The sequence below is a fragment of the Callospermophilus lateralis genome, chromosome 1 (assembly GCF_048772815.1).
Source record: "Callospermophilus lateralis isolate mCalLat2 chromosome 1, mCalLat2.hap1, whole genome shotgun sequence".
Classification (NCBI taxonomy): Eukaryota; Metazoa; Chordata; class Mammalia; order Rodentia; family Sciuridae; genus Callospermophilus; species Callospermophilus lateralis.
The window spans coordinates 44,653,570-44,665,652 of NC_135305.1; the positions used below are offsets into that span (position 1 = coordinate 44,653,570).

A 12,083-nucleotide genomic window follows, 5' to 3' on the forward strand; every position below is an offset into this window, starting at 1 on the left:
CTGAGTTAATACAGAGCTCTGGTCTCTGAAAAAGAGAAAAACATTTTCTCCAATATAATCTCATTTCACTTCATTTAAATAGCACTGGTTCTAGTGTTTCCCTTTTACTGAGGAGGAAATTGAACATCAGCCCTTTAATTCAAATGAAGCAACATTACTAGGATGTCACAAAGCCAGAATCTGAATCAGGTTCCTGCAACTCTCAAAATCAGCATGTTTCATGGCCATGGTTTGCTGAATCCTGCTTAGTGGGTGTTTCAGAGAGGAGCTAGGCCCTGGGAATTGGAGCAGTGTGTCTATTGGAGTCCCACAAAAAAGATGAGGACAGGAAACCAGACTACTCAGCTACTACCTAGGACTGGCTAGGTGGTAGCTGAAAGTTGGAGGAGCCTGACTGGAGGATGTGAGTTACTGAGAACCTGCCCTGGAAGGATGTGTCTTTTCTACATTCTTTTCCCTCTGTGCTTCCCAGATGCCTTGAGATGAGCAGCATTTCTTCCTCAATAGCATCAGCTGAAAGTGGCCTGAACCTCTGAAATCCTAAGCCAAAATGAACTTTCCCTCCTCTAAGTTATTTTTGTCAAGTATTTTGGTCACAATGAAGAAAACCTAATGTAATGACATTACAGAGCGAGGCAGCCTTGAAGGAGGAGTACACAGCCCTCTAATGTACCTGTTCTTAGAGTTTCACAAAATAATGTCTTCCAGACAGAGGAGGCCAAGGCATGTTCTTGTTTTTGTTTTTGTTTGTTATGTTTTTATTGTTGATGGTGCTGGGGATCAAAGCTAGGGCCCTGGGCATGCTAAGCAAGCACTGTGCCTCTGAGCATCCTCTCCAGCCTATTAAGGCTTGCTTTTTTAAAACTCCAAGCGAAGAATATTTTCCACATTAAAAAAAGTGATGAAACAAGGAATAGTTGTAGCTACAAATCATAAAATATTTATTATCTGAGCCTTTACAGAAGAATGTCTGCCCACCTTAGTTCCCTTAATCCTTCTGCAACTCTCACTGGAGGAGGAAAGAACAATTTCCTCAGGATATCTGGTGAACTTGAGATAGACAGTCTAGATAATAGCCAGAATCATTTTTACTACCCAACAATTTGGTACCCTAATGATGTATTTGTTCATTCATCTTCTAATCCTCTTTATTTAAAAGGATTGGTGGATGTAAATATAAAAATATATTTAATATATTTTATTTAAATATATATTATTTAAATATTTTATATTTAAATGTAATAAAGATACCATCAGATAGTTGAATGCAGTAAGGTGGAATTTGGAGACAAAGCCAAGTAGTGACACTCCAGCTTCCAGGTTTATTCGTGTAATAAGGCTCATTTCCAGGTCCTGGGGAACTGAATCATACACACACACACACAAATATATATATATATATATATTTTTTTTTTTTTCAGGAGATGGTAACTGCTCCTTATAACCTAATTGTCTAGAGAAACATATAAAGGAGAGTTTGTTATCAAAATAATTACAGATAGATATACATATTTTCTGAATTGTATTTTAATTACATTTGGGGCTTTGCATAATTAAAGGAAAAATATCTTCACTGACATTATCATGAGATGTTGCTTTTTGTTTTCACTTTAAGATTTTCAAGTTTGCTCTATTAGACTACATTTTGTTATATGAACCAACAAATAAGGATTGAAATTGCTGAATGTAAGAGATCCCTAAAGGACACAACTCATAAAATAAAGGAAAAAAAATACAGTGCCTTGAAATTCATACTTTTGGCAGAAATAAGACATTTTACAGGGAGAAATTTTAATGGATTCTATTCTTTGAAACATTTGAGCAAACATGGAACAAAATTCATCAAATTTACTATCAAATCTATTCACTGCAGCAGAAAAATTGTCCCAAATTAATTCTCACAAAAAAGCTTTTCCTGTCAAAAAAATAAAATAAAATGTTAAAAATATTATGTGAGCAAGATATCAGATATAATAAGCATGGTATCCAAACCCACTGTGAATTTCAATAAAAGTAAATCATAGTCCTTGATTACAAGACACCTGTGATTTCATTCTTCCCTGTAGCTATTTTGCTCTTACATGATAACAGTGGGGAAAAAAACGTAGAGTAAAATTTAAGAAAAAAGCAGAGCACAGTGAGAGAATATTAAATAACGGAGTCAAATTACATATAGAAGTGAGATACACACGAATTACATTGAGTAACAGATATTTGAATGAAAATTTAACTTCAGTGGATTAGTGGTAACTTGGATTTCCAGCTTTGTGGCTGGAAAGATCAAAGTGATTATAAAACAAAGTCGGCATTAGAATTGTCAAAGAGCTAAGGAGATTCTGGGTGTCCTTGGGACTCCTTTCCTGTTCACACTGGCCAATATCAAAAGGTGTGAGTGTTTGGGAACATCAATGGGAACTTGAACATGCACTCTTTAAAATTTAGATCCTAGCAGGCATCCAATTCCTTTAGAAAACTTAAATGTTTTCATTGATTTTATTGTTTTTTGTTGTTGTTGTTTGTTTGTTAGTTTTGAAATTACCCTGAAGACAATTTATGGAAACGGTACAAAAATGTCCCACTAAGGTATTTCTAGGAACTCCCAGGCAGCAATTTGGCTGTGTTGCCCTGCCTCAGAGAATTAATCTCTAGTGAACCTAACCTGGGTTGAAAATAAGGAAATGTTGGTAGATAACAGCATGGAATTTCCAGAGAAGTCTTATTTCAGAATTTCATAAAGAGCAAGCACCACGTGGACTTTTTTGAGGGAGATTGAATTGGCCTGAATTTAAGGGATAGGATAAGTATGCTCAACCTGTAACTAGCACCAAGGAAGCCATGTGGCAGGTGGTCTTGTATGAGTGGCAGCCCTTTCCCTGATACCTGCATGGACCAGTTGCTGGAAGAGCTCTGGAAAAACATCCGTGCCTGAAAATATCAAATTGGGCTGTGGGATTGGAGTCCAGTGTGGTGATAAAACAGCTGTGCTGCATTTGTGTTTTTGTGGTCATGTGCTGCATTTGTGTTTTTGTGGATGAGGGGCTTCTGACCCCCCACTGGCTTTTTGGAACTGGCCTAGTATCTTCATTGATGGCTTATGCTTCGGTCCATCTCATTCATGGAGGTGAAGGGCAGAAAAAGAGGGCAGACCCTGTGGATTGATCTGAGAGTACCCTTGTCTTCATTAATTTCAATGATGGTTTTTCACCATTGCTGAAGACCCTGACAGAATCCGTTAACACTGACACCCTCTATGCCATGTCAGTCTTCATGCTGTTGAGCCACCTCATCTTTTTTGACTATGGGGCTAATGCCACCATTGTACCTACACACTCTCCTTGAACATGGCCATCCTTACTTCTGTCTGCCTGACTTCACATCTTCCCCAGTGCCTGTGTGCCTTCATCATGGTTACATTTAACCATCCAGATTTTTGCACCATGGCCCATGTTACAGAAGAAACTAAAGGCCTGTACTCCCTACAGCTATGTGGGGGTCACACTGGTTTTTGCATTCTCAGCCTTGGGAGGTCTGCTGTCCATTAGTGCTGTGGGAGCCATAGTCTTTGCTCTTCTGCTGGTTTACATCTTATGCCTCTGCCCTTTCTACCTGATTCACCTGCAGTTTTTGAAGAACACACTCATGGGCATTGGGATGAAGCTGAAATCAAAGACTTGTTCAAGTTCCTCAGGTAAATTAAGGACCACCTATTACATTATAAAGAAAAATCCTAACCAGCATCAAATCTGAAGGCAAAGCCCAGTCTGAAGCTGTAGGCTGATGTGGATGAGAGAATAGAGATCAGAAAAAACAGTTAACCAAAAGCATGGGTAGTGAATGTGCTTACCCATTCTGTCATTTTATGATAAAAATGCTTTCTGGTGCCCTCTTGAATTACTGCCTCTCATCTATTATTCACTATAACAGATGTGGTCTCTATTAAAAAAAGTAACAACATGTACACACATATATGCACACACACAAATACTGTCCCACAAATATTGCCAATGTATTTACCTTATAAATGTGCCTAGTGCCCTAAAAAATTCTCTAAGCTACTCTTCCATTATCAAATGTCATTTTTATGTTAAATGTTCTCATGTTTATCATTTTTATATATTATGGCTTACATTTATTATTTAAATATCATTCTTAGATTAAATGGTGTATGATAAAAAGATATGATTTTGGATTTCTCTGAAAACTGAAAGAACTGAGCCCAGTCATCCCTTTCATTCATATTATTCCTTGAAACATATTTTTTGGTTGAATTTACTGTCAATTTCTGAAAATTATCTTTTATTGTGTTATAGAGATGTTAAAACATACCTGATACATCCAGTAACATAAACTTTAATATAACCTTATAAACCATAACATAAATCTTATGGTCATTTTTTTAAAGTAGTCACCATTTTGTTGCATTAAGAACTTTATTATAGCCAGTTAAGGTGGCGCACACCTGTAATCTCAGTTGCTTGGTAGGCTGAGGCCGGAGGATCTGGAGTTCAAGGCCAACTTTCAGGAACAGCAAGGAACTAAGCAACTCAGCAAGACTCTGTCTCTATCTAAAATATAAAATAGGGCTGGGGATGTAGCTCAGTGGTCAAGTAACCCTGAGTTCAATCCCTCGTACCAAAAAAAAAAAAAAGAACTTTATTGACTGAAGTAGTTAACTAATAATTATCCAAGTGTTATTTAAATTATTCTAACAGTTCTCCTGAGTGGCATAATTGCAGGAGACCATGTCATTTTGAAGAAAGCTAGAGAAGACACTTCTTGACTTTGAGAACATTCTGTTTCTAATTCAAAAATTGAATTTTATTACACCTCCTTATTCCCATGAAGAGCTTAGGATGGCAAAGGTTAACAGTAAGGAAAAGGTGAGGTATGGGAGAGGCAGCAAAACCTGAGAGAGGTGTTTTGTGTAATTAAATGTTAGGTTTCTGTGAAATTTGTATATATGTTTTATATATATGTATATATATATATATATATATATATATATATATATATACATATAAAACTTTTGAATTAAATCTTTTTGATTATTACAGATACTTACATTTAATTCTAACATGAAATTAGAAAACTAAGAATTCAAAGCACATCACTTGGAAAATAAATCTGTGGACTATTATGAAAACAAAATCTGTGCAATAATAATACTTTTGGGTTATATTTTTAGTGATGCTGTCAATATGTAAAGTGTAGTTAGGAGCACACCTTTAATTTCCTCTGTAGAGATTTTACCACCATCTGTTACCATAATATATCTTGTGTCCCTGGTTAATGATTTGTATTTGTTTGATGAACTCTTACAATATGTTGGGACTTTGAGAACAATAGTCTTTGTCAAAAGAATTACATATCCAGCTAAGAGGAAAAAAATATCAAGGCATAATACTAATGGAATCATTTATTTATAATTTAACACATTTTGAACTATTAAGTGACAAAAATTGGGCCAGAGGTTTTCACTTATTTTGCCTAATTTTATCATCACAATGCCTTTTGAATTTAGACGTTATGCTAATTCCTGTGAGGAAGCACACACTCAGAGGGGCAACTTTACCACCTTAATATGTGGCATTGTCTGGATTCAATGACAAATCTTCAAGGCAAGTGTTCCTTCCCTGATTTTATAATAGTCCAAAATAAAATGAAAAAAAAAAAAGATAAACAAATTACTGCAGTTGCTGGAAGCCCCATGTCTTCAGATGAAGGATAAGTGATTCAATTTCCGAGGGAGAGAAGAGAACTTTTCTCTTGATTGTCCTTGAACAAGAGAAGAAAACAATAAGGAAAAGTTTTGTTCCGGGACATCATGAATATTTTATAGGAGAAAGCCTTTTCAGGTTGTAGAGTGTGATTCAAGTCAGACAGGTCCACATGAGGTTCCTGAGAGCAGGAGGCAAGAAAATATAATAAAATAAGACCATGTGCATGACAAACCTTCAAATGGCCATGGAGGAGGAGTGACACCAACAAAGAAGGTGAGAGCTTGAGTTGTTGTAGCTGGCCATGTTATAAAATGAGCAAGGGGATGTGACTGTTGCCTTGATGAAGCCAGAGCTGAGTGTCCCCACACTTGAGAGATGATTATGAGTTACAGATGAGAGACTTGCCTCTTGTTTTCCCCAAGCTGCATTGAATGCTGTGCAGAGCACCCAGTGAATTCAGAGAGAATATAGTCCTCAGTGAAATAGCCCTAGTGACACTATCTCATGATATATGAGAGCAATTTACAGAAATAATTAATTGCAGGTGCAGCTACATGTCTCTGAAAATATAAGAAAGGAGGGATTCACCAAGGTTGCTGAGTGATGTATAAATTACATATATCAAGTTTCCTTAGGTATCCTGGTTCCAGGACTACTTTTAGTCTCTGAGGCATCAGCCACAGTCTATTACACAGGATCCCACTTGAACTCACTGCTGAAATATGTCTGTTGGTCTAATGGATTTGTCCAATTCATTGCTGGAAAGAAAGTGAAAAGCTGATGAAAACTATCATTTTCATTTATTTAAATGGCTTTTAGGTCCATGCTAATAAATTTTGAATCCATAGTTCATAAGTTTTGGTTTAAGTACATAATTCTTATTTTGTTTACTGTCTCAAAAGTCTTAGCATAAAATGTTACTTTCATCATTTTAGACCTTTAAGAAAAATTACCTGCCAGTTTTAATTAAATGTTTTTTCTCTTTCAACTATTCTAAGAAAAGCCCCCACTAGCTCCAAAGTACTAAATAAACCTCAAGCCTTTTGTTCACTTATTTAAGAAGGTAAACAAGAGGATAAAAACAAGTAAGGAAGAGTTTCTCTTTCTACTTACTTTTCTATCTCCATATTATTAGGATAAAAATTTTATTTAGGGTAAATAATGTTATAAAGACCATGGAAAGTACCAATCAGAGGATAGCATTATGTAACACAATGTGCAATGCACCAAGCTTGGATAATTCTAAACTAATTGTAGTTACTCCTTGGTTATGGCCTAATCTGTGTCATTAGTTTTCTTGTTTATAAAGTGGGAATAATAGCTTTTTTACATTGCAGGATACCACATTTATTTAAAAAAAGATGATTTGGAGGATTTATGATACCATTTACATAGAAATTTTAATTATTGCTAACTAATGCCCTGCTAGCTAAAATGCATTTATATTTACCTGTTAATACTTTCAGTGTAAGTCCAAGGTATGCTGTGCGCTAAATGGCAAGAATAGAAGCCAGGGTATGAGGAGGCCTCCCCACTCTGTGATGGGAAGAACCCACTCTCCCCCAGCCCTCACCCCCAGCACTATTCTCCTCTTGAAGCTCACCTTTGGAGATCCTTTAATCAAACTGGAGAACGTTCAAGCGCAAACAATGAAAACATCTCTGGGTCACTGTCCCAAAGTGAGTGTCTGGGAGAGGTGCTGAGAGATGAGAATGTTTCATTTGGAGAAAGAAGGAAATAGAAACTCAATTTTGATTATTTTAAGAACTCATATATGTAAGAAGGATTGTGTGGATTTTAAGTGTTTCTAGAGTGTAGAACTAGGATGACAGGTGGATATTATGAAAAATAAAAGAAATATTAACTTAATGCATAATAATTTACAACAATTAAAGCACATCTCAAAATGAGTCAAACTATTTTTTTTTTTTAAAGAATGAATTCCTCAATCTTATAGGCTAGATAGATGCTATGATGAACTTTCATAAAGGATTTTCCAGATTGCCTCTTAAATGATGAAGATTCTTTTACACTCATATTTGAAGATTTATATTTCTATCACTCTTTATTATAACTATTAGCTAATATGTAAATTTTATAAAATCATATTAATGTTCTCTTAATTATTTCAAAATGCAAGAGTTTATTTCTAGAAAAGTACAGGTGAAAACCATACATATTTCATCATTATAGTATTTTAGCCCAATATATTTCCTCAGCTACTCTTATCTCTATCAGGTTTCATATCCTTAAAATATCTTTTGTATTACTCATAAAATAATTTTTTGGTTTTTTTTTTCTCTGCCATATTTTCTGAAATGTTCAAGAATATTTTTCACCTGTGATATTATATTAAATTAAATCGTTTACTATTAAATGTTGGAGGTTTCTTGAACTCTAGTCTGACAAAATATGTGTATTGTTCTTAATTTTCCTCTAACACCCTTGGCTAATATTTGCTTAGTTTATGTTTGTATCTTTCCAAAAGAGCAAATGAACAAATAAACAAAAGTTGTTTCTGGCACTCTGTTGGCATTTTGAGATAGGTCTTATTTGTAGCACATCTTTCCTTTGTTTTGAGCTGATTTTTTTTTCTTCTAGTTGCTTCATCTGGATGTATTTGCTGGTGCCACAAAACTAACGCCCTTCCACAAGAATGGCTTGTACCCTGAAGTATGTTGACCTTGTACCCCACCTCCAATCATATATTCTCTCTTTTTCACTGGGTTTTCAGTGTCCTAGTCATGTTGGTACCTCCTCCTGAATAATCTGGCATATACCCACGCTAGGTATTTTGTTCAGAAGCAGGTGTAAGCCTAGTGTGGTATGATGGGGATGTCAAGAGAAAGAAGGTCTGTGTCTTCCCTTGTCATGTTTATTGCCTGTGACTCTGTTAGTGCAGTCTAAGCTTTAAATGATTTTTGGTAGCAGGCAGAACTTACAGTTCACTCATTTATTTGTGCCTTTGACACATATTTAATGAATATCTACTGAGAATAAGGCCTCTGTTTTAGGCAAGCCAACAGTGAACAGTGAGCTTTCACATTTTAGTGAAAACACGTCATTCTTTTTTCCCTTAGCTCTCTTTCAACCATGGTCTTTATTGGAAATTATAAAATATATTTTTTCACAATGTAGAACTTTGTATTTTTCTGATTAAATTTCATCTTGTTAGATGATCTTTTGATTTAACATCACTCCACACATTGTGTATGTTATTTCAGCCTTTGAGAAACTATCTCCATATGTTCCTGAAACCCCAGCTATTTTAGGAAGTGTCCTCTGAAGTTGTACACTGCCCTATTGTAGTTATCAGTGTTCTAAATGCAAAATATTAAAAATATAAATAATATTAATAAAAATGTAGACCACAGAGGATAAAATTTTAAAATAAAAAGATTCAACAAATACCTATTCATAGGGTAGAAAAATCGCTGAGTTCCCAAAATTTCATTAGATGTTGTAATACATCAAGAATTAAAGACCAAAGCAGTCCCTGTGTTCTTGAGGTTTACAGTCCAGTGGAAGAGACTGGCATGAATCAAATAACCCAAATAATCATACAAACATATTTAAAATTTCAATTATATATATATATATATATATATATATATATATATATATATATATAAAGTATATATTATGACATATGTATTTAAACATCATCTGTTTTTGAGAGATACATACTGAATTGTTTTAGACAAAATGGGAAATGTTTCAAACTAATCTGGAGGGAATTGGATGAGGTTATAATAAAATGAAACTGCCAAGAACTACTATTATTCCAACAAACAGTTCAGGCTGCTGTAACAAAGACCATAGACTGTGTGGCTATGAACAACAGAAAAAATATTCCTCATTTTTCTGGAGGCTGGAGAGTTCAAACTCAAGACTAGAAGATTCATTGTCTGGTTAAGAGATCTGCCATCTCTTTGGTGCATCCTTATACAACAGAAAGGATGGGAGAGCTCCTTATGGATTCCTTTATGAAATCACATCCCATTCACTAGGGCCTCACCACTAAATTGCAGCCCAGAAGCCCTTTTTCCTAATACCATCAGCTTGAGGGTTTGGATTTTCAGGACATGAATTTTGCAAGGACATGTGCATTCTCACCATAGCATTGGGTCTGGATGATGGGTACATTGTGTTGTTCTCTCTGGTTATGTACATCTCTTCATATTTGCTATCATAAAAAAAGCGGCAAACAAGAAAAAAGTCAATTCTGACAAGTGGAGAGGAGAGGTAGTCAGTTTTCTGACAGTATACAATAGAGAAATTTGATAGAGTCAAGGATGTAAAGAATGGCTGGTGATGAAAAGTGACACTTAGCATTAGACTGGAAGACTGCATGGGAGTATAGGGAAGGACAGATCCAGAGTCATCCTGCAGAGGAACAGATGCCAGTCTGACAATGAGCCAGAATGGCTGGAGGGCTTGGGGATGAGAAGGGAGAGCAGAGTGGTAAATGAAGCTGGGGTGAGGTAAGGTGTCTTAATAGGAACAATAACCTGCTTTGTGAAAACAGATTTAGGGAGCTATAGTGATACAGAGGGATTACTAACAAGCTGCCCAGGTTCTCCAAATAAAACTTTATTACATCAACATCCTTGGTTTAGACAAATGGACAAATCGATTTTATAATGATTATCCTACAATTCCATCTGCTTCTTTCCAGCTTCTTTACTATCTTCTTGGTGCAAGTTGCCTTTAACTCCTGTCTGGAACAGATAACAGTCTGTACGGCAGCCATATCTACTATCCACATTCATTGCTCAGGATGGTCAGCCTGAAACTCATCCTTTTAAAAATTGTATAGCTTATGAAGATTTCTAGGTATAAAAGAGTTCTGGCTATTATATTTTAATTCAAATATCTACAAATGTGGGTGGTAGGATTGCCAGATAAGACACAGGACATCCAGGTAAATCTTAATTTCAGGTAATCAATATACAAGTATAAATTTGTCTTAAAATCATATTTTGTAACTGAAATATGGAATGCAAAATATTTAATATATATTGTCGTTAACATTATTTACTATTTATCAGAAATTCAAATTTAATTAGCCATCCTATTATTTTTTTCTATTTGTTAAATCTGACTGCTTTTATGAGTTAAAAGGTGAGCATATGCTTGCTAATCCAAACCCTCTATTTTAGGAGTAATGGAAACATGACATAAACATATTTCCAAATATATAGTAAATTAAAATGAAATGTCATATCTAATACATGTGACAAAATCATTATTTTTGAATACAAATAAGTATATAGTATTTATATTGACATACAATTTTTCACATGTATGGGTTTCCATGCAATGTTTTGATATGTATATGCATTGCATAATGTTTGAATCAGGATAAGTTTATCTTCTCCTCAAACATTTATCATTGGTTTGTGGTGATAACATTCAAAATCCTTTCTCCCAGCTTTTTGGGAAATATGCAATACATGATTATTATCTATGCATAACCCTACTGTGCGATTGCATATCATATGTGCAAAATCATTGTTCTGTCTGCTCTCAATAACAAGATTGGATATAAAAAATGCTGGTTGGAGGGGAGCCTGCACAATCTCATCTTTGTATCTGCTTTTAAAAACATTTCAGTTGGACCATGTATTACCCTGATTCCTGTCTTTGGTTCTATCATCGTGAACAGAGACTTACACTGTACAGTGATGAAGGGGAGGCTCAGCAATAATAGGATCAGCAAAGAGGTCTCTTTAAAGATGTTCCAGAAAGAGTTGATTGTAAAGTGACATGAAAGTGACTATCGACTGCTTGTCTTCCCACTTTCCCTTTCCTGGTTCTATGCCAGCCATGCTGTGTCTAAACTGACAAGGCAACTTAGCACACTGTGAAATGAATCTGAGGTGGTGCACTGAATTCAAAGGGAATTCGATGCCTTCTTTTAATGTAGAAGCTATAAATATTTATGAATTTTTTTTGTAAAAAATTGAACATAACATTTTAAATATAGAATTTTTTTAAAAAACACTGTTTCTTGAGCCTGTTAAAAATGGAGGAAAATGATGAATCTTAATCTCAATACTGTTACATATTAAATTATAATTTACAATTTTACTTTTAGAATGCAAGAAATATATGAAGTTATCAATATCATATATGTATTTGATAAAATATATTTTTGAAAATACATAGTTTATTTACTTAATTATTTGTGTAACAGAAGTTGAACCTGGGCCTTTGCACATGCTAGGAAAGTGCTCTACCACTGTACTACAAACCCAGCCCACATTATTTATTTTAAAATGTGCAAAACTATTAATTTTTATCATTATTTAACAACCATTGTTTACTTGTGAATTATTTTTTACAGATATTGAATTGTTT

At 34.8% G+C, this 12,083-nt stretch overlaps 1 pseudogene; it reads left to right on the plus strand.

Moving 5' to 3' along the window:
* LOC143397457 (phosphatidylinositol N-acetylglucosaminyltransferase subunit C-like) overlaps positions 1-12,083 on the plus strand; it is a 136,411-nt pseudogene that overhangs the window by 108 nt on the left and 124,220 nt on the right.